Source organism: Anopheles gambiae, chromosome 2 (genome assembly GCF_943734735.2).
Source record: "Anopheles gambiae chromosome 2, idAnoGambNW_F1_1, whole genome shotgun sequence".
Classification (NCBI taxonomy): Eukaryota; Metazoa; Arthropoda; class Insecta; order Diptera; family Culicidae; genus Anopheles; species Anopheles gambiae.
In genome coordinates, this window is record NC_064601.1 from 32,994,837 (window position 1) to 33,021,805 (window position 26,969).

The window sequence follows — 26,969 nt, forward strand, 5'->3', positions numbered from 1 at the left end:
GAGAGCGCCAAACGTCTGCAAAGCGACTATTGGAACACGCGCGTGTGTGTGAGTGAGTGAGTGAGAGAAAAAAGGAAACGGCGATAGAGAAAGATCCACGGTACGGCGAGAGGAGCACCAACTGAACCAATCTACAAGCGACTCACATAACTTAAAATTCGTGATTCGCGGCAACTAATACATTTGATGAACGAAAGTTTTAGCTCCAAAATCTTCTAATTCGTAGCTTTGATGACTGTTTTGGCTTGAAGGTAATGTAATGAACCGTTGAATGATACTTATTGCACATTGTCATAAATGCAAATGTCTTAAATTTACACAATGAATGCCTGTATGCCCCTCCACGAACGGTTCCCTTCAGTTCTTTTCCTCCCGTTAAGACTTTCTAGTTCCAATTAAAATTTACCAAAACCCTGCAAAACTTCGGTAACAGTGTGAAGCAAAAAAAAAACCCTTTTCATTTGCATGTTTTTTTGAGTGTGTTCTGCCTCTGGTTCGTGCAACTGTATTGGGGCAGCCTTTACACACGCGAAGGAATGTCAAACATTTTCACCACCACGCTCTCTGAGCCGTTCGAGTTGTGCGCGTGAGAGATAGAGTGAGAGAGAGAGCACACTCATGCCAGCGCGCGCGTGAGACGTAACGAGCGAGTGAGAAAGAGAGAGAGAGCGCGAAAAAAGAGCGAGAGCGGCACAGCATCGGCGAGAGCGCGCTGAACAGCTGAACCAATACAAAAGCTGACGGGCCCGCAGCGCCACAAAAAAGAGGGAAAGAAACACACACACACAAGCGCACGTCCTCAACGCACGTCAGGCGAGGAGCAGCTCCGAAGAATACCGAAGAAACGCCAAACATTCTCAGCAAGACAGGTATCGAGTGAAGTCACAGTTTCCGCGTGCAGAGCGCGCTTTTGGTGGTGTGGTTCGGTGTGTGGCCGTGGTTCGAACCGTGGCCGTCCCTTCCCGCAGCGGCCAGCGGAATCAGTGTGCTGTGTGGCGCAAGGTAATGAAGAAGTGTTTTAGGCGTTACGGCGGCTGTAACGGCAACTGATCGCGTGTAGTATGCGTGCGCCATACACTGCTCCTCTTTGGAGTTGCGGGGGGTTCACTTACCAAAAGCTGTACCGCGGGTGCGGGTTGAACACTCTGAATTCCTATGGCTACTGTGCGAGTCATCTGTGCGTGTGTGTGTGTGGTGTGTGTGCTGGGAGGTGTAGTGTGTAAAATGTGTGCTACCGCAATTAGTTCCGTTACTATCTGCAATTGCTGGTGCGTTTGATCTTTTTTTTCGAGGGGGAAAAAATGTACCTTTTTCGCTGGTGACGGATTTTTCCATAGACCGCCCTTTTCCGCAGTTTGTGCCAAGGCAGGACCGAGCAGGCAGGGAGGAGAAGGTGTGTAAAATGTGGTGTAACTTTGAACTGGTTACCGGTGGACTTTGGACTGCTGATGAACTGCTAGTAGACTCTGTAGAGCGCTGTGTGCTGCGTGTGTGTGTGTGCATCGTAAAAAAACAGTAGTGTCTCTGTGTGCTGCGATGTCTCTCGCCGAGTTGATCGCCAGTGGTAGAATAGAATTGGTTGGTCGGTTGGTTGGTGGTGTGTGCGCGCCGATCTACTGTGGCTTTGCGTTTCTCGCGTGTGCGCTCATCGTCTTCCCCGTAGTGTGTGTTGGTTGGAGGGTCTCTAGAAATTTCGGTTGAACAACAGCACGCACAGCAACGCCGATGTCACACTCAATACGCATTGGTGGGTGGGGACCGAGTTTGCGGATTAGCAAGCAACGTAAAGGCCGGGCTACATTGACCGTACTTCGTAGTGTAATTCTGATTTTCACTAGCGCATCTGGCGGAAGCTGGTGGAAGCTTTTTTTGGTTGTCGAGGGAATGGTCATGCCGGATCTCAAATTTAAGTTATTTTTTCACCGTTTTTTAATGCGAAAATGGCTGAAATACTTGCACAATATGTTTATCTATCAATTACAAAGCTTTTCCAGTCCAGTTAAAGTAAAAAACATGGAAAAATAACGCATTTTCTGGAGCGGCTCCAAATTGTTTGGAAAAATGCTTCGGTCAGGCGCCGCCAGATGCGCTAGTGAAAATCAAAATTACACCAGCGAGTACGATCAATGTAGCCCGGCCTTAACGACCACCAAAGGACACACACAACACGCCGTGTTTGTCGTCGATATCGTCTACCTTTACCTCTTTACCTTTTGGAAAAGTGTTGAGCGTTTTGCACGGCCGCAAACACCACACCGTTCCCGGAACCGTTCCGGAATTAGCCCGGCATGTGTGTGTGTGTGTGTGGCGAAGAAAATCGTCAGCCCAACAGCACAACACATTTCTTGCAAACCATCATCTTCTTCTCAGGCATAGAGGGGCCTACTCGATGAGCTCTGCGGTCTGCACCAACACCACCACCCTGTGCTTGGTGTGGAGGATTCGTTCGATTTTTCCCTCCGCATATTTCCGTGGCACTGTGTCCGAATCTAATTGAAGTTAATTGAAAGCTTGACTCTTTGGATTGGATGGGGCCGCGACCGACCGCCCGTCAGCCGCACGGCGGTGGACACATTCTTCTGCCGTGTTTGTGGAACCAAAAATATGGAGCGGGTGGGGGGCAGGGGGGTGACAGGGGTGCTCTGGTGGTGTGGCGGTACACGCGCGTCACCAGCATTGGTTCCGTGTGTAGTGTGCGCTCTAGCTGTGTGTTGCTCCTCGTTTTCGGCTAACTTGTGTCACGCATACACACAACACCACTTGACAAAAAAACAAATTTTGTATTAGATAAAGAGCACTAATGCGTGTGCACATGGCCAGTGTTGTTACCCCCCCCCCCCCCCTGGTGTAAGCAATAGAATAATAGAGTTTGAGCGATGATGGTGTACCAATTTTGGGGAGAGTCCAGTTAAATTTGAATACAACTAACACACACACATACGCAGATACATTTTGGGGTTAAGAGGTTTTTGGTAATATGCAGAGTTGCGCATACAACACACAGACACACCCGTGATGGTGGCACTTGTCTTATCCTCAGAACGCCCGCATCATTTCGGGACGCAAGAGGGTGGTTCAAAGTTTTCCTCGCTTTCAGAAGAAGGAAGTGTTGCTGCTTGAACACCACCAACACACACTACACACTGGGCAAAAAGACATCCAGATCGGAGGCCACCACAACCACAGTAGGCCATGATTCTTTGCACTACTACTGCGCAGTGGCAAGTGTTGGCTTTTCGAATTGTTGCGCAGAAGGCGAACCTCTCTACATCCGTGCCGGTGTGTTCTACGATTGTTGTGTTGGGGTTTTTGTTTCACCTGTGGCAGCAAATCGTTTGATGGACGCTTGACGGTGCACACATACACACAAACACACAAGGAGAGGTGCTAATACAGTATGCAAAGAAGCAGCGAGTGTGGACACTTCCGGAACTGCGTTGCGTCTCGTCCTTCAATTGGAGGGAGATTCAAATAGGTTGTGTGACGTTTTGGTTCGAACACAACTGTCTTTTCGTCCACAGCAAAGCACTTACACCTAGAATCGGGGAATCGTTCGTAAGCCTAGAAACTGGCCTAGACATTTTTAATTCGAAATCATGCAAACACGGCGCAAAACAGCGATAAATAACTGATATTTCAATTAGTCTCGTTTCTATTTTTTTTTTTTTTGCAGATCGGATCGTTCCCTGGAAACTAAGTATGGGTGTCGCCAGCAGAAAACGGAAGACGAGCAAAAATTATGCACCCATTCAACAACTTGCAGCAGCTTCCAGGGAAGTGCCAGTAGTGCAATGAAAAAATCCGGAGCAACCATCCTCACTGGGTGTGCTGGTGTGGGTGCGTGCACGTACGTGACAGCCAGCTGGCGCTATACAGGATCGCCAACGACGTCAGGGGGTGACTGCAGTCAATAACAATCGTGCTGGTTGTGAAGAAACCGGTACATTATCAAGCAACGCCCCGCCGCTACATCCTCCATAACGCTGAGATGTGAATTCTCTCCTCGAATGTGGGGTGGCAAAACGCAGAACGACGGCACCACTACCATCCAATCATCCCGACCCCCCGCTCAATAGCTTGTTGGCAATCGCGCGGTACAAAAAAAAAGGGCAAGAGAACCTGAGGACGGGGAGCGCACCCCTTATCCCGGTACGGCGGTTCCGCGGGTTGCTGCTATTTCGTGAAGGAGAACACCACCACCGGGCCACCACGAGATTTTAATGAGTTTTCGTCGTCCCACTGCTCCCCGTTGTGGAGCCGATGATGTAAGTATCGCACACACACACACTCGTCTCTAAGCAAATCGGTTGGTGGTGGGGGGTTGGTGGTGGGGGGTTGGTGGTGCTGGCATCTCATGACTTTGCGCATTGCATTGGTTTGAAACAAAAAAACAGAGATGGACACAGGAATTAATGTGGGTGTTTTTGTGTTCCTACTCACAAAAGAATTATTATTTTTTTTAGCATTCATAAGGAATTTTGTTGTAAAAAAAGTTTGGAAGCAAAAACACGACGGTCGATCACGGCTTCATAAGCTTCATTTAGGATCGTATGCCTTTTTGGTGGAAGATGGTGTGCGATATGGCATTACCTGTTACGCACTGTGGCTGGAATAAGCAGCATCTTTCCCTTCTCATGTGTCAAATCACCCCTTTCTTGTGGTCGCCAAGTATGTGTGTGTGTGTATGTTGTCAAATTACTACCAATTCTAGCTTCTCGCTCACTGATAAGAATGTGCATGTGAGGGAGCGGATTATTTTTAGCCGTGTGTAGTTACGGCTGCGGCTAGCAACAGAGCATCGGGGCGGGCTACTACATCATGTAAAATCATTAGATAAGCTGTCTCGCTCTTTCCCTCCCTACTTTTCGCTCTTTTCTACACACATACACACACAGACACAAGCACATGCTCTCAAAGGCAATGGAGGAACAAGCGGAACGAGGGAATAGGCCACAGGGCGTAGGCCCATGAGACTCGAGGAAAACGGTTAAGAAAAGAGGAGTTTTGTTAGACGAAACAGGGAGGCCAGTAGTGTGTGTCCCCCTCTCTCTCTCTCTCTCTCTCTCTCTCTCTCTCTCTCTCTCTCTCTCTCTCTCTCTCTCTCTCTCTCTCTCTCTCTCTCTCTCTCTCTCTCTCTCTCTCTCTCTCTCTCTATCTGTCTCTTTCTTTCGCTGTCTCTCTTCGTATGGGGGTGTCCGCATTGCGCGTGCGAGAGTATATTTGTCTTGCGTGTGGTGACACCCTCGTTTAGATCGCTTCCTCTCCGGGGGTGTCGTTTTAGTAGTATCGAACCACCAACCCCACCTGCGGGGAGGATGGGGTTTAGTAATAGTGTGTCCGGTTGTCGATGAGTTGGCGATCTGCTCCCCATCCATCCGGGTTAGTTGCTCATGGCGGCGCGATGGTAGGCGCCGCGATTCCGGCCGCAAGATGTATGCGCGCAAATAAAGTTAAGCCTCCGCGCTCGGGTTCGGGATCGAGCTGCGAGCAGTCGTGTAGGCCGTTTGTGCCGCCGAGCGCAGGAGTAGTTTGTCGTGGGCTAGCTATTTTAACTTGACAGTTAAAGTATATTACACCACCGCCGGAAACAATGGCGAATTGGTGACGTGCGGCGACGGGGTAGTAGCAGTGTTGCGCACACAGTGGGGCAGCCACACAGAGGTGGGACGAATTTATATGTATTACACAAACACACACACACACACACACACACACACGCAGTGTGATGTGTGTGTGGGGCAATGGCGCCAGACGTGAATCTCGGGGGCGATCTTTCTAATCGCGCGGCTGTCCGGAGGAGCACGCGAGATAACCTTGCCCATTGCCGCTCCACAAAACCATGACGAAAAAAAAAATCCCCCTTTCGGAGCCAAACACTGATATGTGTATAAGCGTATTATGGCTCGAGATCGAGCCAGAAACCCCCACGATCATGCGCGCGCCCCGCGTTTGTGGGTGTTTTCAATGTCCGTTACTATCTTTGGTTGCAAATTGGAAGCTTCAGACCGACGCGCTCTGCATTGTACAATGAGCAAAAAAGGTGGATATTTTTGCAACAACAGCAGCAAAAAGAGTAAATATGTTTCACATACAAACACAGCAAACGGCGGTTTCCGTACCCAAACGGTAGGGAGCAAACCTCTCTCTCTCTATATTTAGTACCCAAAACGGATATTGGGATCTGTGACTGATTTATGGATTAAAACATTTCCCATTTTCAAGGTTGCGCATCCCACACCAAAGGCAAAAGTGCGGCGAAGAGCAGAGAACAATCTCTGTAAAAGAGCGGTGAAAGACAAGAAAGAAAGAAAGAAAAAAAAAACAATCTCACACAACCCAACCCTGAGATTCCACGATCATCTGCGATCCCACACACGGCCACAACGGTGTGTGAATCCCGCGTGTTGTGTGCATTGAAAACCCAGAAGTAAAAGGAAGCGAAAGAGAGAGAGAGAGGAGCGAGAGTAAATGCGCACGCAAAAGGGCGAAATGGTGAAACACACGGAGCTAAAGAAGAGATTCCCTTGTGAGAAACGACACTTCGGGCAACGGCACAAAAGCCAACGGAGGTCGGCCGAATCCAGTTCACTTTGTCCCGATTCCGACTGCTGCTGCTGCTGCTGCTGCTGGTGCTTGGAGTGTGTGAATCTTCCCTCGCCTGCTCGCTCGCACGCTGGGATTATGGTCACGTCCGTCCTGCCGATCCCGTCCCATCAGCACACCCTCGTCATCGTCCGTGGTGTGTGTCCTACCGAGAAGGATGAAGGTGGTTGGTTTTGGCATTGTAAAACCGGCGGTGCGCGCGCGGCGGCGTTGCACAAACGACAAGAGAGCGCGTCGTCGGTTGCGGTGTGTGTGTGTGGATGTGTGCGCGCGCGCGGGGTCGAGTGGGTTGGTTCGGTGGTTGGGCCCGGGATCGGTTTTTGGTTCTGCACCAACCAACCAACCCAACAACCATGGTGGCGCGAATGGTGGCGGCGGTGACGGAGTTGTTCTCACGAGAAAATGTACAATTTTCTGGGAACCGGACCGATTCCGAGATGATTTCCGCTATCTTTCTACGCGGGGTCCCCCGATGCGAACGACACACGCGCTCTTGCCCGCGCCCAGGGTTATCTCTCCACCGCTTGATTGTCCCGCCGTAATGTTGTGTCTCTTACTCTGCAGCTCGGCGAAAGAAACTGTGGATGGTTTCTCAGTTGTTTTTTTTTGTTTATGGCCAAAATGATATGGAGATCATCATTATAAACAACAAAAATGAACCTTTTCCGCGCCTGCTTGAAATGTTATTGCTGGTCCGTTGGTTTCCCTTCATGCACACGGCACGGGACATAGGCCAAGCAGGTCAGAGAGAGAGAAAACACCACCCTCCCCGACTGCATTTAATCATTGTTTATGTTGCAATCAGCACGTTCTTTCTGTTTATCGTTTTGTGAAGGGGCTTATTGAATCTACCGGATGCTATATGATGATCATACGATCATTTGAAGATTATTGGAATGTTTGCATTCGAATCAAAAAGAGCGTTTACAGACCACCATAATTGTCTCTCTCCCTACAGACCAACCAGTGTCTGAGGTCCTCTCCGGTTCGATCGGTGCCATCAAGTTAAGCCTTTAACTTATCAAACAGCAAGAAAGAAACTGTGCTGCGGACTATGTGTGATTCTCCGCCACGCCAAGAAAGATGGCCAAGGGGGGTGTGGAGATGTACAAGAAAGCAGAAAGGCAACGAAACAACATTCCTTTCGCCTGTCGGAGAATGTCTGCGCTGCTGTCGGGCGCGCTGCAAATTCTGGACAGAGCCGACGACGGCACACACTCACGCACACACACACTTACCGCGCTCACATTAAACGAAGAAACTCCAAATCGGGGCCTGTGCGGGGAAAGGAAAAGAAATGATCACACGGTTTGTGTGTCTCTGTCTGTGTGTGTGTCTGTCTGTGTACGAATGTATGCTGCCCTTCGTTGGGTCCCGTGCACATGCAAAATGGAGCAAAAACAGAGGGAAACACGAGGCATGACGCAAAGTGAAGGGGGGAATGGTGGCTACAGATCGAACCGGTGGAATGTGTGTGCGATTTAAACGCACGGAACGGTTGGCGATGAAGGGTAAGGGGGGGCTGCCTTCGGATCTCCCGAAAATAAGTCCGTCGTGTTCATCCCATATATGCGGTCGCGCTTGGCGTGTTGCTGGTGCGGCGAACATATTTGCTATCATTTTATGCTTTCGGTGGTCGGGCGGGTTCGTTTTCCAATTTCTTCGCTCACTGGTTCTGTGTACGTGTTTGTGTGTGTGTGTATACTTTTATATCTTTTGCCTACACCCTTTTTCGGTTTCTTTCGCGCCCCGTTCGTTTTGGGGTTTGCGTTCGCCCAGCTTTTTCTGTGGTTAGAATGTGGTTCTTTCTCTAAATAGAGAGGGAGAAAGAGAGAGAGAGGGAGTGCCCAGTGTTGCGGTGGAATGTGTAGCCGGTTTTCATACACCTCCCCCCCCCCCCCCCTCTCTCCACCGGGCCATTTCTCGACCCTGCTGGTATGCTGGTCGTGTCTGTGTGTGTATGTGTCCCTTTTCTTTCCTTCCTTCTGCACGTAGAGACCATCGGGGGAGAGAGAAGTTGGTGCGGAGGATCGTGCTCGATCGCCACAAGCCAAGCCGCCGGTGGTTGGTGTTTAAAGGAAATTTATGAATGAACTCAATCCATTCCACCGGAGGAGCCTTCCGCGCGCGCGGCAAGTTCAACGAACTCTCTCTCTGCGCCTCGCTGCACGGCGGGACGGTAGATGGCCGTTTGGTGTGTATTGCATTGGCGTGTTTCGTTCGATCATTCGTGTGTGTGTGTCTGTGTATTAGAGGATGAGATTGTTCGATTGACACTAAGAAGAAAAGGAATGTTGAAGGAAGAAGGGGAAGGGGGAGACACGTTACACATTGCTGTGGTGTGCGCCCAATAGCGATAAAAATGTCTGCGGCGGCGATATGGTTGACTTTGTTTATGCTAAAACTAATGCTAAAGCTTAACAGCAATACTCTTGACAATTTTCATGAAATTGCTTGAGCGGTTCTTTACTATTAACTATATTTAATTATCCATCAATTTATGGGTTTCTCATATTTACTATTCAGTGAAGCTCGGTCATAATCCCGGTCATTAAGAGAAGCTCCGATGCGCACTACTCAACCCTCAACATTTGAGAAAGTATCTGAAATCATTATCAAAAGCATAATAAGTATCAATTTCAGGTATGGCTTTTTCTTTCTCCAACTGCATGAATGATGGTTGCACCCCGAGCAATCATGCAGGGAGAGGTGCGGGTTAGGTACGCGTGTAAGGGTTATCGAAGGTTCAAACAAGTGCAGCGCGCACTGCACCTCCTCCAACCACGCTGTTCCGTATGTAGTGCGCATTCAGTCGACTGCGTCCAATTAGAAACGCCATTCCAATGCAACGCGCAGCTCGCGGCCCAGCAGCGCAACCACACTCTCGAATGCCGTCCTCTGTTCCCGCCTTCCTCCCCATAGCCACACGCCACTTGAGTCACGCAATTGGGTTGGGTTTGGAGAGAACAACGCACGGAATGCGCTCCCCGCGATTGTTGCAGTTAATAAAGTTATTAATGGATTGCACCATGCATCCGCGGCGGGCTGTGTCGCGGCGGTATTTATTTATCTACCCCCCGCGCGCGTCTGGTGGCGTGGCCGGTTACAATTGCCCTAGTATTAGTAGTCGTAGTTCTTCGACACCTCTATCTCTCGAGTCACAGTTCGACCTAGTTTTTGAGCAAACACACAACCCAGTAGTAGTAGCAACATAGCAGCGAGTGACGAGAGGTTCATGTCCCGATTTTCCCCGTTCATTGGGTCCATCTTATCCCAGTGCGCTACGACGACGACGCGACACTTACGGCGATCTCTCTGGTGCGCGTCGTTCGGGGGGGCGGTTTGCGCAAGCAGTGTATATTTCAGCAGGCTGTTTGTGCCTCTCACTTGCGGTTTGTGGGTCGGCGCATGCGTGCGTTGTTCCGGCGGGCGAGAAAGATGGATGGTGTGTTGTGCTGTGTAGTTTCACGACTTATTTCCTAACGCGCAGCGGACTGCTCTAAACTGCTGCCGCTGCTGGTTGAGGGAGAGGGGCGAGGGCAAAGAATGTCTTCTAAGTCGTGCGAGCGAGACTTACTTCCGGTTGTGGATGGGGATTCGTTTTTTTCACTTCACTCTTCTGCCGTCATCTATCATCTGCTCTCGAAATCATCGAGGGTAACGGGGGTTGTTCCGTTTCTTCCGGCAATGTCGAGACGGCAATGTTGGTTGTGTTGTGTCGGGACGGGCGTTGGGAGTTTATTTCTGTCCCCTGGGTTTGTGTGTGTGTGCTCTGTTGTAAGAGAGAGAGAGAGAGAGAGAGTATATGTCTGTTCTATATTGCTGATATGGTTGCGAGTTCAGTTGGAAGCAATTGAAGTTAGCTTATTTGCATTATTTTTTGAACATCTTTCAAAATATCTGGCATCTTGTGACCGTATTTGGTGATAATAACATAGTTTAGACCTTTGTTTTTAATTGCCACTGTTAGAAAGGGGCTATAATAAGCTAACTCTATCCGTTCCTTCATTTTACCCCATCTTTTATGAATTAGCAGCTTATTCATTTCTTCTTTTCCAACACAAACACGCCGCCGCTACGCAACATTTGAATAATGGGTGTGGGAATCGCGAGAAATCGTGTCGTCAACGCGCGGCGCATATATTTGGCCACATTCAATCATCGTTCGCAAATTGGGGGAAAAGAAAATAAAGCATTCACTGGTTGTGTGTGTGTGTGCATTTTTTTGCGCTTTTCGTACCTTCCTTTTCTACACGAAAACCGTTTTGCTACATGCCGTGGTTTTTTGTTTGCCAAAGAGAGAAAGTAGCAGCTCTAGCGGATTGAGAAAGGGGGAAAAGTAGTGAAACACACACTCCGCTAAGGAAGGAAGGGAGGTCCGTCAAGCGGAAAGAAACTAGTTTGGGCGAGCCATAGCAAAGTAGTTACCTTCGGCTGGTTGAGAGGTGGCTCTGTCTTATCCTTTTCAAAATAAACCTCTTTTACCTCCTTTTTTTTTGTTGTTTGGTTCAAAGCCGAGCTGACCTTTAACGCGCGAGAGCGTGCGAGCCCGGCTTTGAGCAGCCTTTAGCATAGAGTTTTTGGGCATATTTTACACAATGACTGTTAATGTGGGGCAAAAACCCTAAAAAAATGAAGACCAACGCACTCGAAAAAACGGAGGGAACTGAAAAATAAATTAACGGGAAAACCCGCGTTACAAGATTAGATTCTCATGCATTTTTTGTGTTTGTGTGGCACCAATGAAGAAGAGAATCAAGCGCGCGCACTGTCTTGGGTACGCGCACGGAAGTGGTACGGAGTGATGGTGTGGCATGACAAAGCGGAAGTGAAGGTACACACACGCAAACAGTTTCGTTAAAACCTTCACGTGTGGTGATGTAATTGTGTTTGATTTAGACACACACACACACACGCACGAACCCTTGCGGGGTGCGATTTTCGCGTTTTTGGAAGATGAAAAGTGCGCAAAACTAGCGTAAAACGTGCGGCGGCTGCTTTTCGAACCCGACGATCTCCGTCTCTCACTGGCAGGGCGCTTTCTACTGCGCTTGCGTGTGTTCGGTCGGGGAAAAGTAAAATCTTTGTGCATAAAGAGACGCGTTTCGAATGGTGAAGGCACATGTGTTCGTTCGTTCGTTCGTTTCATGTGTGCTTGCTGGTTTAGTTTCCAAATTTCGCGGATATTTGCGATCGTGTTTCACGAATGTTTTCTTAAAACCTCCCAAGAGAGGGACTGGTGGGCTACCAACCAAGGAAAAGGAATTGGCACGAAACAACGGAGCAAAGCGGCCTTTTAGAGTATAAGCAAACAAGGTTGTAGGAGGTCCAACCAATCTACAAAGTTCGATTCCCTTCGATCGGGCTTAAACCAACGGCATCTGTTTAAAATCATCGTAACATATCAAGCAGATCTCACCTCACTCACATTTTTTTCTTTACATCAAGCTGTTCAAGGAGAAAAACGCATACTCGGGTGATCTTAAATGCCTAGGAATAATCGATCGAGTCCGGATGAAACGCACGTATCTATGTAGAAGTTTACGTATCTATGACTACAATGGAAGCAGCAAAGGAATTTCGTTTTATATTGCCCCAGGGTTGATCTTGCCCCCCGACCAGCTTTATAATGCCTAGGTTGCCTTCACAGCAGGGAGGGGTCCTATAAGGGTATTATAATGATGGCAATATGACTAACACCTGAGGAGTTTATGATAGGAAAGGCGGGTGCCGTGTATAGGAATTGAATGAATTAAACATTTGCTGTTCATGATTGCTCAACGCCATTGTTAATTGGTTGCTAGTTTAGTACTACCAACATCTACCAACCGACCATCTATCACACCGTCGTGGACTAGTCAACAATCCGAAGTTGACTCCGATCCATAATTTAGGAACTGACTCCGGAGTGTAGGTCCACCGTGCATTATCTGGAGTCGTTCGGAATCATCCGGAATCTTCCGGACTCCAATTCCAACCAATTTCGGACGACTCCGGACGACTCAGAACGATTTCGAACGAATCCGAACGACTTTGGATGACTCTGACTACCAATGACTCCTAACGACTCCTAACGACTCCGGACGACTCCGAATCCTCGCAGAACTATTGGTTGCCATTTTGCCGGAGTTGGAATCGGGCTAACAATAGCCGGAGTTGGATCGGAGTCGTAGGGGTGCGCTCCAAAGAGCACATCACTACCGTGAACCTTACCAACTTCCACAGTTGACTCTTTCTAGGAATTCTGAGAGTGTTGGAATGTGGTTTATTCGCTTCCCGACAAGAGATGAGCGAACATTGATTACTTTTGTTTTAGCATCACATTCATTCGGAAGGGTTCCTCCATATTTGGGCATATTTTAAACTCTTATTCTCTAGGGTACCTTCCAGGGATGCTTGATGGTCGTTACTGGGGAGCGTAATTATCCAACATCATCAGCACTTGCTCTTTAGAAGGAGACAAGTAAACGCAAGGCTTCAGCAATGAACGGTAGGAGGGTGTGAGAGTGGAACCTATAGTGTAATTATTTGTGTAACTACCCTCCTTGGCTCCTGGCGGTGTTTTGCTGCATATCATTTTCTATTTGCATTGAATGCATCATCATGATGATGTGAGTCGACGACGACGACGACCGAAAGCAAAACGGTTTTACATGCACTCGATAGATGTGTGCAAAATGGTGGCATCCCCGCGTACACGAACCTGCCATTGAGTGTGTGCCTGTTGGTGTGGTGGTTTAGAAAACATCCGCCAATTAGTAAACATGGGTTTTTCCACCTCATACGACTAGCTGCTTTCTCACACATCCGCAGCTTTCCAGCTCCCCGTAGCTTTTCCAACCGGATCGGCCGGATTTCCCAGATAATCACACACATACACGAGATGGCTCCTCTTGCTGCAAGGGCTGCCGCTTTAGCCCTCGTTCTTCTATATGCCACGATTTTTTGGAAAGAAGATGAACTGGGGCGGGAAAGAAAGAAACTAGTTAAATAAATTCCCATAGTATACTTCAAAGCCATTCTCTCCCTTCGCGCGGGAATTTGGTTGCCTTCCCCTGTCTCTCATAACCGATCATAACCGTAATTTTTCTCGGTTATGTTGATGGCTGGGAAGGAGAAGGAGGAGGAGTGGTGGTACACCTTACCACAGACACAACGAAAAATGGGAAGCAAAAGGGAAGGGGTTGTTTTATGAGGAATTTTTAGTTTTTCTCACCTTTTGGTTTGAATGGGCGTCTGTTTGTCCGTTGCGGCCCCGTGTTCGGTGGGTATATTTAAAGCAGTGTTTAGCTGATTGACAGACAGCGTAATTGCTGCCAGGGTAAGAACGGTATTAGAAATCTCTTCGGGCATGTCGTCTCCTCTTTTAGCTATTAGTACGTGCCTTGTGAGTGTGTCTGTCTGTGGATTTGGTTCGGGTCACTATTTTCACGGATGTGCCATTTCTCAGGCGAGCGCGCTCGCGCAAAACTAATCGCCCGCGGTGTTTGGCGTCGTCGTCGTCGTGTTCGCCTTTTATGTTTCGAAGATGGTGGAATGTCGGCGCCACGCTGCTGCGCCAAGTCGTTTGTGTGTCCATAGTTGTGTTTGTTTGCTGGCAGCCAACGCCTCTGACCTGTGGCTGGCCCTGTGACTGGCCTGACGTGCTCTCCTCTCGGGTGCCGTCGAATGGCTGGAAATGGCCTTTTTTGCTGTTGTTGTCGCACCGGTGGTGGGTAGAGCTTGTCGTCGGCCTCTTTCGTCGTGAGTCGGTGGCGGTACGTGCCCGTTTGTCAAACTTTCGTTGCCTTTTTTGGGGAGGCTCTGGGGCGGTTGAGAATCGCAAATGTGTGCGGCGGTGCGTCGGTGGTGGTTCGTTCGTTCGTAACCGGAACCAAACACTCTTCGCCACTATGTTGAAAACGGAATGAAGGAAGACAAAAACTACTGGCCAAATCATCATCGTCGTCATCGCCCTTTCCGCCAGTTGGCAAATAAGGCCTGTGGACAGTGGTGAGGAGTTGTGCTACTACCTCTGCAATGGATGGGAGAAAGATAATTGTGAACAAAAGTAGAGTGGTGTTTTTGCAAAGCCAATAGTAGGCAGCTAGACTTTTTCTGATTCATGCTCTTGCCCTCCTACCACACCATCCATGGTCATTCCGTCGTAGCGGTTTGATGTTGGTAAAAACCCACGGCCGCCAGATTGAAACGGCCGCCCTCGGCCTGACCAAAGACACACTACCTACAAAGACAACCTTCTTCAACTATTATTTTGTATCGTGAGCAGCACATACCAGGCAGGCAGGCAGCGCGTGCGTTAAAATATTTGTCACGCATTGCGCTTATCGCAGTCTGTGTGATATGTATTTTGCTTGAGACATCTCCTCTTCAGCCTTTATCTCTTCAACCACCCTGGCTGAAATATATTACAACACTTCTTACAGCAGCACGGGGGTGAGCAAAAGGTATAGAACGTGTCTTCTTCGTCTCTCGCTGTTCGACACGGACAGTTTGTGGCAGTTCCACCTGTGTCTGTCTCTCACGGTTCCGATTTTACGACGGCTCGAGGACACACGGGCGCGCGTGAACATGGTTTATGTTCATGTACGAAGGTTGTTACAACACCAACCCGATAGACAACGACAGACAGACACCGAGGGCAGAGAGAGAGAGAGAGAGCGGATAGAAACACTGCCGACAATGTTGTCTTTTGGTGCGATAAGGTGTGGCGTTTTGTTTCTTCCCCCCAATGTCAATAGTGCCTGCTCTCTGGCGCCATTGGCCTGGACTGCAGTACCTCTTTGCGTTGATTGGATTTTAAGCTCTGCTGACACTCGGGGCGGCTAATGTGGAACCAATCGCTACCTATCGTTAGCAGCTAGCTAGATTGAAGATCCGCTTTCTTGCTCTTACGCAATGACTTGAACCGGAAGTTGCGAATGACCCATCCAGATTCGAAATGTTTGATGTCTCCTCCAAACACAAACAAGTGGTGCAAAAGGGAGCGAAAGCCTCTATGAATGACTTAGTAATCAACAACTGTCCCAGATGTGGGTTGGACTCATCATGATGGACTGGGCTGCTGCTGCTGCTCGTCTTATCAGGGGGTTAACCGAACCCCGCGCACGTAACCTTTACACCTTTAGCTTTAGAAATCTCCTCTGTTTGGCCTGGCCTGCTCATCTGCCAGTGAACGGGGTCAGCCTCTAATCTTTTGTCGGTCAGCGGGTTGTTGTGATTGGACGAGCAACGACGTGATTCAATCAAGAGCAGCCTCCTTTCGGGTGGTTTAAATGACGAGCATGGGTGTATTCAGTTCGCGTTTCCAGTGGCGGCAACAAACAAACAATGTTGCTGATAAGCGCAATACAACATTTGTTTCTTCAATGGGGTGGTGTAGTGTTGTGCTCTTTGGAGTGCACACACGATTCCGATCCGACTTCGACTATTGTTAGTCCAATTCCGCGACTCCAGGAAAATCCGAACCACTAGTTCTGCGCGGAGTCGGAGGCGTTCGGAGTCGCCCGGAGTCGTCCGGAATTGTCCTGAGTCGTTCGTAGTCGTCCGAAGACGTTCGGAGTCGTCCGAAGACGTTCGGAGTCGTCCAAAGGCGTTCGGAGTCGTCCGGAGTCGGAGTCGTTCGGAGTCGTCCGAAGTCGTTCGTAGTCGTTCGGAGTCGTCCGGAGTCATCCGGAGTCGCTCGGAGTTGTTCGGAGTCGCTCGGAGTAGTTTGGAGTCGGAGTCGGCCAGAGTTAACCAGAGTCGGAGTCATTGGGAGTCGTCTAGAGTCGATCGGAGTCAACCGGAAACGGAGTTGATCGGAGTCAACAGGAGTCGTCCGGTGCAATGTGCTTGTGATCAGGCATTTAATTTCGTTGTCTTTCTTTTTCTTTCACTTTGCGCGTGCACTTCTTATACAGGCCTTTGTGTCGAAGGCCGACTTCGGAAGACTCCAACTCCAACCGATTCCGGACGACTTCGGACGACTCCGGACGACTCCGGACGGCTCCGGACGTCTCCGGACGACTCCGGACGACTCCGACTCCGGACGATTCCGGGCGACTCCAGACGACTCCATACGACTCCAGACGACTTCAGACGACTTCAGACGACTTCAGACGACTCCAGACGACTCCGGACGACTCCTGACGACTCCGACTCCGAACGACTCCGGACTACTCCGGACGTCTCCAGACGACTCCGGACGATTCTGGACTACTCCGTCTCCAAACGACTCCGGATAATTCCGGGCGGACCTACCTTCCGGAGTCGGTTCCGAAATTATCGGAGTCGGATCGGAGTCGATACTGGATTTTTGCCAGCTTTACCCATCACTAGTGTGGTGTGTGTGTGTTTGTGTGTGAGGTAGCATCTATCACCATCCTTCTTATTTAGTAGCAATCACAGAGAGGCACAGCTTTAGTGCTTTTGTGCCACGTTTAGTTTTCCATTATCAACTCCGGTCGGTCATTCCTTCGTGTACAGATGATGATTGATTTCATGAGATCGTCGTGTGCGCCTTGTGCATTGTTTGCCGTCGGTCTTCAGAACAGTGTGTGCGCGCCGACCTTTGGAATTTGCTCTGCTTTGAAGCACAATAATCAGGCGCTGCTACACTTTAGATTGCGCGCATACTTATCAGTTATATACGAGCTCCTCCTCCTCCTCCTCTTACACACAGAGATCCAAGATGCATACGTTACATTCACCAGCAGGCATGTTCTTTCCACCCAGCAGCAGTTGCAGCAGCAGCACACACGAGATGAGGAGTGCAACAGGAGCGCAAACAGCATCATCGTGTGTGTGTGTGTGTGTGTCTGCGCCCCGGACCTGTGTGCAGTAGACGTGAACGATGATGATGATCATGCACACGACACACGCGATGCACATGAATACCGCGGGCGGTGGTGTGCATTTCATTCGTGAACGGAAGGGAAGAGCGAGACAAAGAGGACGGTACAAGGTGAGGGGAATGCGTCTGAACACATTCTCTCAGGGTTTGGCAAAAACCACAAGAGAAGCGCCGTACTTATCCCTACAGAACGTCCGCGAAGAGAAGGAAGAACACACGGGCGATACAATCCTAGGCACCCCACACACAAACGGGTTAAGGATTTGATGCCGATTAGAGCGAACGAGAGGAGGCGAACAAGCGAACGAGAAACGATACCCCTGCGAAGAAAGAGAATTAGAAAGGAGAAACCGCAATAGCGCGGCGTACGAAAAAGAACGAGAGAGAGAGAGAGAGAGAGAGAGAGAGGTAGAAAGAAACGGAGCGACGAACCTCCACCGGTTCGCGGTAGTGTGATGTGGGAAGTGCGAGAGCGAGTCAGCAATATGCGCCGTGCTGTTGCTGCACCACCACCACCACCACTACTGAGCACGGTTGGCGGTTGATTTCATTCAACTTTTTCAACCGTCATTCATACGACCGGGCGACGACGATGTACTTTCTGCCTTTCTGCCGGCGCAACCACAACCCCCCCGTCCGGGCTCACACAACAACCGTGCCCATTCATAATTTTAGCTTCATTCATGGGCTGCTCGAACGATGTAGGAAGAGAGTGGTAGAGAAGGGGTCGCCGCTCGGTTTGGTTGCTTTGCCCTGTAGTGCAATTTTCCAACGCATGTTCTGTGCTCTGTATGTTAGGGAGTCTCGTGTATGTATGTGTGAGTAATTTAAATACCCAATCGTTTTTTGGGGGTTTGGGGGAAAATGGTCCCTTAAACCTTAAATCATACTCAGGATGATGAAGAAATCCCACAAGAGAGAGCCCCAGCGTTTTATCGTTTAATGTACAACCACAGTCCAACGTGCGAGGATCGATCTCCTCGCGCATTGGGGTTTTAGTAGGGTTCGTCGTGTTGCAGTTAATTTGTAACTATTATTACGTGTCTCGAATGCTGTTGTGCTGCTATTATTTATGCGCCACCAACACACACACACACACAAACACATATTTTAAATCTCGTGCGCCCCAAAACTAATGAGCAATTATTCACTTGTTTGACTCCTTTTTCGCTCTGGCGCGCGGTGTACGCTTGGTGGTGGATGGCGCCTCCGCGGCGATGGCTCTCGACCACAGCGTGCCCCCAGCTACCTTTTTGTTACCCCTTTGCTCCCTCCGTCAGCAACCGAGAACTGTAATTTGTGTTTTTAGTTCGATCACGTTCAACGTGCACATCATAATGCTGCCCACCACCCATCATCACCGAAACCCATCATAAAATAATGCCGACGAACCTCCTGGAAGAGAGAGAGAGGCGGTGAGTGGGGCTTCAAGCCGCAGGAATGCACGTTGCGGATCGGTGTCGCCGGTGCGGATTTTGGGATGAAGGGGTGAAGCAGGAAAGATGGATAGAGGGGAAAAAAGCGAAGAAAAGTAATTTTCTTGTGTGGTGCCCGCTCGCGCTGCACATGATTCAAGATTAAACTGCTCTCGATGTATCTCGCTCGGCTTCGGGTCCTCCGCTCGTTTCTTGCGGCAAGCGTTGAAATCTTGCGCCCAGCGTCTCTGAGCGGCGTCAGTTGATGGCAAACTGCCGAAACACAACGTGATTGGGTGAAGATGCACTATCCCGGAGGTGGTTACAACAATCCTCTCAGTAACCGTGGCGTTATAATTCATTTTGCTGGGTGTACAGTGTGGTCTCCATTTGAGGGCACTGAAGCGATATTTGCTGTGGCGCTGTGGCTCTTTGGGCTATAATATGCAGGATGTAACACCATCATCACCACCGCTCCCAACAAGCAGCAATCGGGGCGAGTTAAACTATGAATGTGTACGGAGATGAATCATACTTTTCCGTGCCACCACCACAAGGCTTTAGTTTGAACAAAAATCACAGTGCCAATCAATGGCATGCCACACAGAGGCCACCGATGGAGGGTGGAAATGGTAGCCTGCCTGCCTGCCAGGAGGAGAAGCAAGAGACGAAGAAGAGGAAGAAGAAGCACTGGATCGTGTCATGGCACACGCAAACTTGTTTCCTCACCCGAGGGGGGGGTGGTCAGCCCCGAGGTGGAAACGAGTTTCTCAGTGCCTTTGGTGTGCGGAGTCATAGAGAGCGAGAGAGGTGTTAAAGTGTGGCGCAAGGGCCTCCCGGAAAGAAGGGACAAGTGTGCTGTTTTGTGTGTGAGAGAGGGAAGTGAAAACTACATTCCAGTGGCGCGCGTTTTACCGAGAAACTTTAAATCCAAAAGCGCCGTTGCCGGCTTTTTTGTATGTACAGATAGATATATCTCTCCCTGAGTAAGTTGTTGTGCGGCAATGATGTGGACGGACGGACCGGCCACGGAGTCACGTAGTAGTCGATGGTCAGGTTTGAAATGGGTTTTTTTTCTCCCCCTCCTCTCCCGCCCGCCCCGTACACCCCATAGCGTGCGTGTATATTAAGTGCTATGCAAATTTCAGCTCGATTCCGGTGAAAACCTTCGTGAAGTACACTTCTACTACCACCAACCTACTACCCTCTGGAGTGTTGTGTGACTTATGTGTATTATAACACGCCTTCGTCTGCTCGTTTGTTGGAAATTTTCTTTGTTGGTTGGAGTTTTTACTTTTACACACATCCCCTAGGAGGAAGTTGATCGTAATTAGTTGTTTGTTTTATGTTTCGTTTGCTAACAGTGTGACAGCGGTGAAGGGGGTCCTGTTTTTTGCCATTTTGGTTCCTCATTGTAAGTAAGACATGTCGGAGTGTGCAGATTACATTGTCGTCGTCAACGCTTCAACTCCACCATCCGTAGACAGTTTCTTTGAATTCGCTCTCGCGCAAAAGGGAGTCCGATGACGCGCATTCCATTCGCATCAGATCAGCAGTTTTGTGCTGTGTGCGCCGCCGCCAGGGTTTAGTGTGCTGCGCGTGTTGGCGGCCTCCAAATAGGCCATTGGTGTTGATGATCGCATGCCCGAGATTACAGTGTGTGTGTGTGTGTCTCTTTGTACGCAGAATGTCGCTTAGTCATAGACGTTACGCGGTCGATCGGTCACCGCAGATATTCGTCCATAACACATAACCGCTCATCAGTGTGTACTCTACTCTCACACTGTGGCAGTTGTGTTGTAGGTGTTGGTTGGGTTTGTGATTGGATTCTATCGAGGAAGAGGGGGGAGACTGAACTCCTCCGCACCGTCTCAGTGTCTAAGTAAGACACAGTTATGTAAGCAAACCGGTTGTCGGCATTGCCGAGGACGAGTTTTTGCGTACCGAGTGCGCGCCACAGACACAGACTCTGAGACACACAAGTGTGCGGTGTATGCATGATGATGATGCTGATGAGAATTATTCCAGACCTTGCTCTCTGTGGCCGCTTAGAGCTCTTGCGCAAATGCTAAAGGTCACCATCACTCATATAATTCGTGTTCTTATGGCTCACTCGTTTTGCATAAGGCGACACCAACACTCGTTCAACAGACGATCGGCTCAAATGTGCAAAAACGAGGGAAACACTCAGCTTCACATCTGTAGTACCAAAATTTTAACACATTTATTTCATTGAAAAAAATATATAATTTTAAACTCCATCTGGAACAAGTTGTTCGCGCATATGTCTAATGTTTTCTCTCTTCCTTTTTGTCTATTTGCAGAATCATCAAACCTTTATCAGGGCGCCGTTTTGACTATACTTCCGGTTGGTCTTTTTTTTGGCGGCGTCATGTACAACGTGTGTCACAAATGTTCTGGCGGCACAGGAACAACCTCTACCCTCCCAACCGTAGGCCATGAATGTGGATCATTGAAGCGCACACACACACACAGTAAGCAAACATCATCATCCAATATAGCAGCGAGAGAGCCACCTTGTGTGCTGGCGCAGAGCATATTTTCGGAACCCGTTAGGGGGGGAGCCTTTTTTCCATGTGCCCTTTACAACATTCCCTGCGCCAATGGGGTTTGCGCATGTCTCTGTGAATAAGGGGGAATGTAGGGGCACATTCTTCTTCTAAGAGAGTTGTTTTTTACACAGTAAGCTCTAGCGGAAGTTGGCTCCAGATGTTTCTAAAATGTGTGTCACTGCATCTGCGTGTGCGTCTGTGCGCGCAGTTTGATGGGACATACATTGTACACCCCACACTTGAGAAACGATGATTATTTCATTATCAATCGGCGTATTGATTTTCTTACAATGCTTTTCTAGCATTTTCTTCTAATCGTTACACAAACGGTTGCTTCATTCCTCCTCCTCCTCGTTCATATTACTTTTCTCTCTCTCTCTCTCTCTCTCTCTCTCTCTCTCTCTCTCTCTCTCTCTCTCTCTCTCTCTCTCTCTCTCTCTCTCTCTCTCTCGCTCTCTCTCTCTCTCTCGCTCTTTCTTCCCTTTGTCATGGTGTCCCTCATACCACACACCATTTTGCGACTGACTGATCCCTCTAGCTTAGATCGCTCTGATGGATGATGTGCATGTACCCGCGGTAGTGTTGGCGTGATGTGTGATGGTAGTAGTAGTAGTAGGACGCGCGCGCGGTACTGGTTTTGTTGTCCGCTGTGGGCCCAAGCGTAGAGGCGCAGAGGGAGGGAGGCAGGCAGCGGCGCCGCCGCATTTGATTCAGGCCTGTGATAGTACGGCAATTTTCTAGCTTTAGTTCGTGAATGAACATCGTCCAGTCTACACCACAACGCGCGGGGTGCGCTGCGTTGTCGATCGCCACAGCAGCAGATCCGGGGCCAGTTTCCAGTTTGCCAGTCGTGGGCATTCCAAGCTCTGAAGTGGTAGGGTGCATAACAAAAAAAAAAACAGGAAATGAAGTAGAAAAAAAAACAAAAGGAGATGTTTTTGGTTCTCCACCAGCACCATCAATTTTCCTATTAGAAACATTTCTCTTCGTGGCCCTCCCAGTGTCGATGAACGATCAAGCGATGAAGCCGCCAGATGTATCAAAGAAAGGGAGACAGAAGGTACGAAGTAAGAGCAAGAGATTAGAGAGAGAGATAGAGACAGGGAGAGCAAGGAAGAAAGTGCAGCTTTATAAATCGGAGCAAAGGTTCGTTCATTATCGATCCAATGTATAATATCGAAGTGTGGCCGCATGAGAGGGCCAGAAACCGCGCAAACCGCGTGTGTGTATGTGTGTGTGTGTGTTTACACGAGGGTGCAACATTCCAAAGCCCTCCAGGCGGTCTGTGTGTGTGTGTGTGTGTGTGCGGTGTGCTGCGCGCACCGGTTAAATCAAAAGACCATCACGTTGCTGCTGGGTGTGCTGCCAATCCCCCATCATCCAAGCAGTCGCCTCCTAACCCTTGGATGATTGGTAGTTGGTAAGTGGTGGTACACCACCAGCGTGTGTTGTACTGTAACGGCATTCGGCAGCGGACTCCTTGGATCTCTCCTGCTTCTGGCTCTTGCTTCGCGCTCCTATCGGTGTTCAGCTGTTGTGTGGCGGCATTCCTCCGGCTCGTTTGCTGTGTCGACCAACGTCTTTGGTGGAGGAGCGCGAACCCTCTACAATGTGTGTGGAACCAGCAGGGGAAGCGTGGAATGTTCGAGTGTGTATCAACAAGCTCGCGCGAAGCCGCGCAGAGAGAGAGAGAGATAGTGGTGTTGTGGAGTCGCCCGTGTGTCGTGAATGTATGGTGGGTTATCATCATCCGACCACCACCATCACCGACCGACCTGGCAGTCGCCCAGTTGTTGGCTTTCACTCGGCATTACTATGATCATCTTTATCATCATCGCCGTCGTCGTCGTCGCCGTGTATTGCTGGAGAGGGCGGAAGGGCCCTGCTGCTGGCGGCAGCTGATGGAATCTTGTCCTTTTGAGGATGATGGTATCAATTTTTTAGATCGTTCAAAGACAACCCACTACTACATCCATCCCACCTTTTCCCCCCAAGCGGCGGGGACTGCGCGCTATGAAAAAAGAAGAGAATCATTCATAAAAGTCATTCAGCGGAGGGGACTGTGACCGTGTGCCACTCGATTGCAGCAATCTGGGAAGAGGAGGAAACCACCTAACAGGAAAGCGGCACCGGGGTGAAGGAAGCAATACAGGGGGCGGAGGGAAGAAGAGAAGCAGGAATGTGGGGGCAGGGCTTGCTCTTTTTATGGTTGAAAGTTGGCCGCCCGGCGTCGCTGAGAGCGCCATACACTGAGCGATATTGGAAAAGAAAGTTATGCTGCTTTGGTGGTATTGGTGTATTATTTCGTCTCGTTGCTCTCTTTGCTCGCCCAATACGAAAGACACACACGGTATTCAGTTGAGGGGGGGAGGGGGGGAGGTAAGAGGGGGATTGTTAGTAGGGTGGCTGTAGTTTATTTAGAACGGGATATTGTAGTGCGCGCGCCCCTCTTGACGCACGACTGCGCGAGAGTGGCCGCGAGTCCCACCGGATGTTTACTCTATATACATAGTATAGAGGTGGGGGGGGGGGGAGGAATAGTTGGAGAGTGTGAAGGGCATCGGAAGGAAAGTGGACAAAAAAAAACTGCACACACTCACACCGACATGCGAACGAACAACATCATCATTCACTGTAAAGTAGTCCAGAGTCCGGGTTGAAGTCGTGATTGGCAGTCTCCACAGCCCCCATTCCTCTCTGCTCTCTTGGCGTGTAAATTGAAGCCTCACGCCTCATGGTGGTGGTACTTTCATTCACAGATTTCTGTCCACTTTGTTGTGCGCTTCCGAAGGGAGGTCGAGGGGGGCACCACAAATGCTGGAAGCAAAATAAGAAGCAAGAAAAAGGAGCGTGTCGTTGAGTAGGCTGTGCAGCGCTGATTATCTCAAGCTAAATGGGTAGTGTGTGTAAGTAGGCGCCCATGGCACAGAGGTCGAAAGTACAGATACGGAGGGGGGAGCCGTGACCCATTCCCCTGGTGTGTTGGTTTTGGTGTGCGACGTGCAATGACGTCCTCTTTGCGGCGCGGTAAGACGGGTTTTTATTTTGCTTTTTTTCCTTAACCTTTCAAATTCCAGCCTGTGTGTGTGTGTGTGTGGCTGGATTGTGTTTCTTCTCAATACATTGTAGCTTGAGAGCCGCTGCTCCATGGTGATGTGCCTTACATAGCGCAGAAAAGGAACGCGAACCCGTGGAGTAGGAGTAGTGGAAATGTGCTGCTGCGACTACTTTGATGTTTCGAAACGCGGCGATGTGTGGTGCCTCAAGCCTCAAGTGAAGAAGGGGAGAGCATTACCGACCCGCTAATTCATGAATTTTCTGCTTGTGTGCGTGCGTCCGTGCGGTGATGTATTGCTGCATCTTGAGAGGAAGTCTCCTCCTGCTTCGCGGCTTATACCTGCAATCATAATTTTGACACATTTTTAACGAGAAAAGCTGCGCACTGGTGTCCATATAGTCTCTCCGTGCAGGTGTGGAGGAGGAGAAGGAGCAGGAGCAAGGCACGATCGCCGCTGCTGGTTTGGTTAACGCGCGGGTATAAAAGCATAAATCAACGATAATTGTTCGTCGATTACATTTTAATTTACACATCATCATGAGCGGGGGGAGGGGGGGCATTGGCGCGCGCGCAGCTCGAATGGAACCGAATTTTCTTGGTTGGTGGTGGTTTTGGTGGTGGTGGTGATGCGTCCTTCTTCAAGCGGCAAAAAGGGAATCGGCGAGAAAAGGAGAGCCAAAAGGCCACCACCGGCGGCCGACAGCTTTATCATTCGAAGTTCGCGTGTGTGTGTGTTTGTACCTCCACCATGCAAAGGGGGAAAGCACATGAGACCCTTCGATGAGCACGAAACTGTGTTTCTTCTTCTTCTTTTTCCGCGTGCACGTAGGACCGGCAGGAGGCGGCGGTGGCGGCGGCGCTAATTAATGGTTCAATTTGTTGTAGAGCGCGCCCAATGCGCCTGGACCTCTCTGGCGGTCTGGTTGGTCAGCCACTGTGACTTGTGTTTTACAATATTGTATATTTGCTTATTTATACACATACACACACGTACGTACACCACTGACCAGGCCACTTCTCCTCCCCTCTCTCTGCTGTGCTGGCTCGTTTAGCTAATTTTTCTTCTCTTCTTTCAGCTGCTAAATCTAATCAGAAACACCATCCCCCTGCCACCCGCTCCCTGGTCACCTTCTCGCGATCGCCTCGATCATCATCAAGTCCATTGAGGGTTGCTGCTGGTGTTGCTGCTGCTGTTGCCGTGTGCCTCTGCTCTCCACCTAACGATCGCAGTAGGGCCAGTCGGGGAATGGGCAGGCGAATTTCTTCATCAATTAGCCTGTCAGCTACACCAACGGCGCGCGCGGGAGGAGCGCTACGTCGTCGGCGGGTGATGAAGAAGGGGGGAGGAGGAGAGAGTGCACATTCCATTCGCGCAGCAGCAGAGCTCGGTGGATGGATGGAGAGCTGTTGTTCGGATGATGGCTTTCCCGACCCCAGGAACGCCGCAACCATGTTGCTGCTGATGCTGCTGCTGCTTCTGCAACCCTTCATTGTGTGTGTGTTTGTGTGGTTGCCTGTGGCTGCTCAAGCACGTCAAACACAACACACTACCCGCGACTCGAGATGTGGTGGTAGGCTCGTGTTTAAGGTTCCGTCTCAATACAACGCGGGGAGCGCTTCCTTTTTGGCCCCAGCTCTGTCGGGCACAGAAGAAAACTGTTGGCCAGCCACGAAATCAATTCGCCGGCAACAGACACACCGCTCCTGGTAGCAGCAGCAGCAGCAGTTCGTCGACCCGCGCGGGCACGACGTTGCATTCCATTGGTGGAGCAGAGAGAGAGAGGGAGAATAGGGCGGCTGCGCGCCTGTGTGTCACCACACACAGCTCCCCAGTGAAACGAGTCTCTCTGTTTCTGTTTCGGTGCTTTTTGTGTGTGCGTGCGCCCAAAACGCCGCAGACAAACAGGAGGAGATATGGTTATGGTGGTAGCCATTGACTTTCTTTGACCGCGAAAGCTCCCAAAGCCTGCGCAGACATCAATTCTGGCGATAAGAGGAAACAACTCATGGGAACGGAAGCAGCAGACACACGGGGGAGAGGAGTGGTGGACCCCAATGGGTTCCCTTTACTCAAGAATTTCCCCCAATATGTCCCGTTTCGACGTGTGTGTGTGTGTATCGGTGCTGAGATTGAAGTGTTGATCGTGTGCTGATCATCGTTAAAAGTTGAAGGACCCACCGATCCTGTTTCGTTATGTGTGTTGATCGGGTTGTGATTTCGTCGTCGGGATCGGAGTGGGAGAGGGTGTGTGTGTGTGTGGATGAAATGTAATCACAGAACCGGTTTTCATTTTCGATCTGACTTATTTTTTTTCACAAACAAGTGAGATCACTTTGAAAGCTGATTTTGTACAATTAATTCAACGAGACCCAAACCACACAAATCAACCACACCCGCGTCATGTTGCCATGCGAAAAATGAAGTGAGAGCGAATGTATAAGAATGTGTGTTGTGTGTGAAAGAAAAATGTTGGTAAAATTATGAA

At 49.7% G+C, this 26,969-nt stretch overlaps 1 long non-coding RNA gene across 1 annotated transcript; it reads left to right on the forward strand.

Annotated features, from left to right (window-relative positions):
* The first annotated feature begins 780 nt into the window (after positions 1–780).
* Positions 781–26,763, forward strand: LOC133391639 (uncharacterized). Its single transcript, XR_009765122.1, has 4 exons — positions 781–1,002; positions 3,674–4,265; positions 21,177–21,347; positions 25,560–26,763. It is a non-coding gene; the product is annotated as an uncharacterized LOC133391639 (long non-coding RNA).
* The last annotated feature ends 206 nt before the right edge of the window (positions 26,764–26,969 follow it).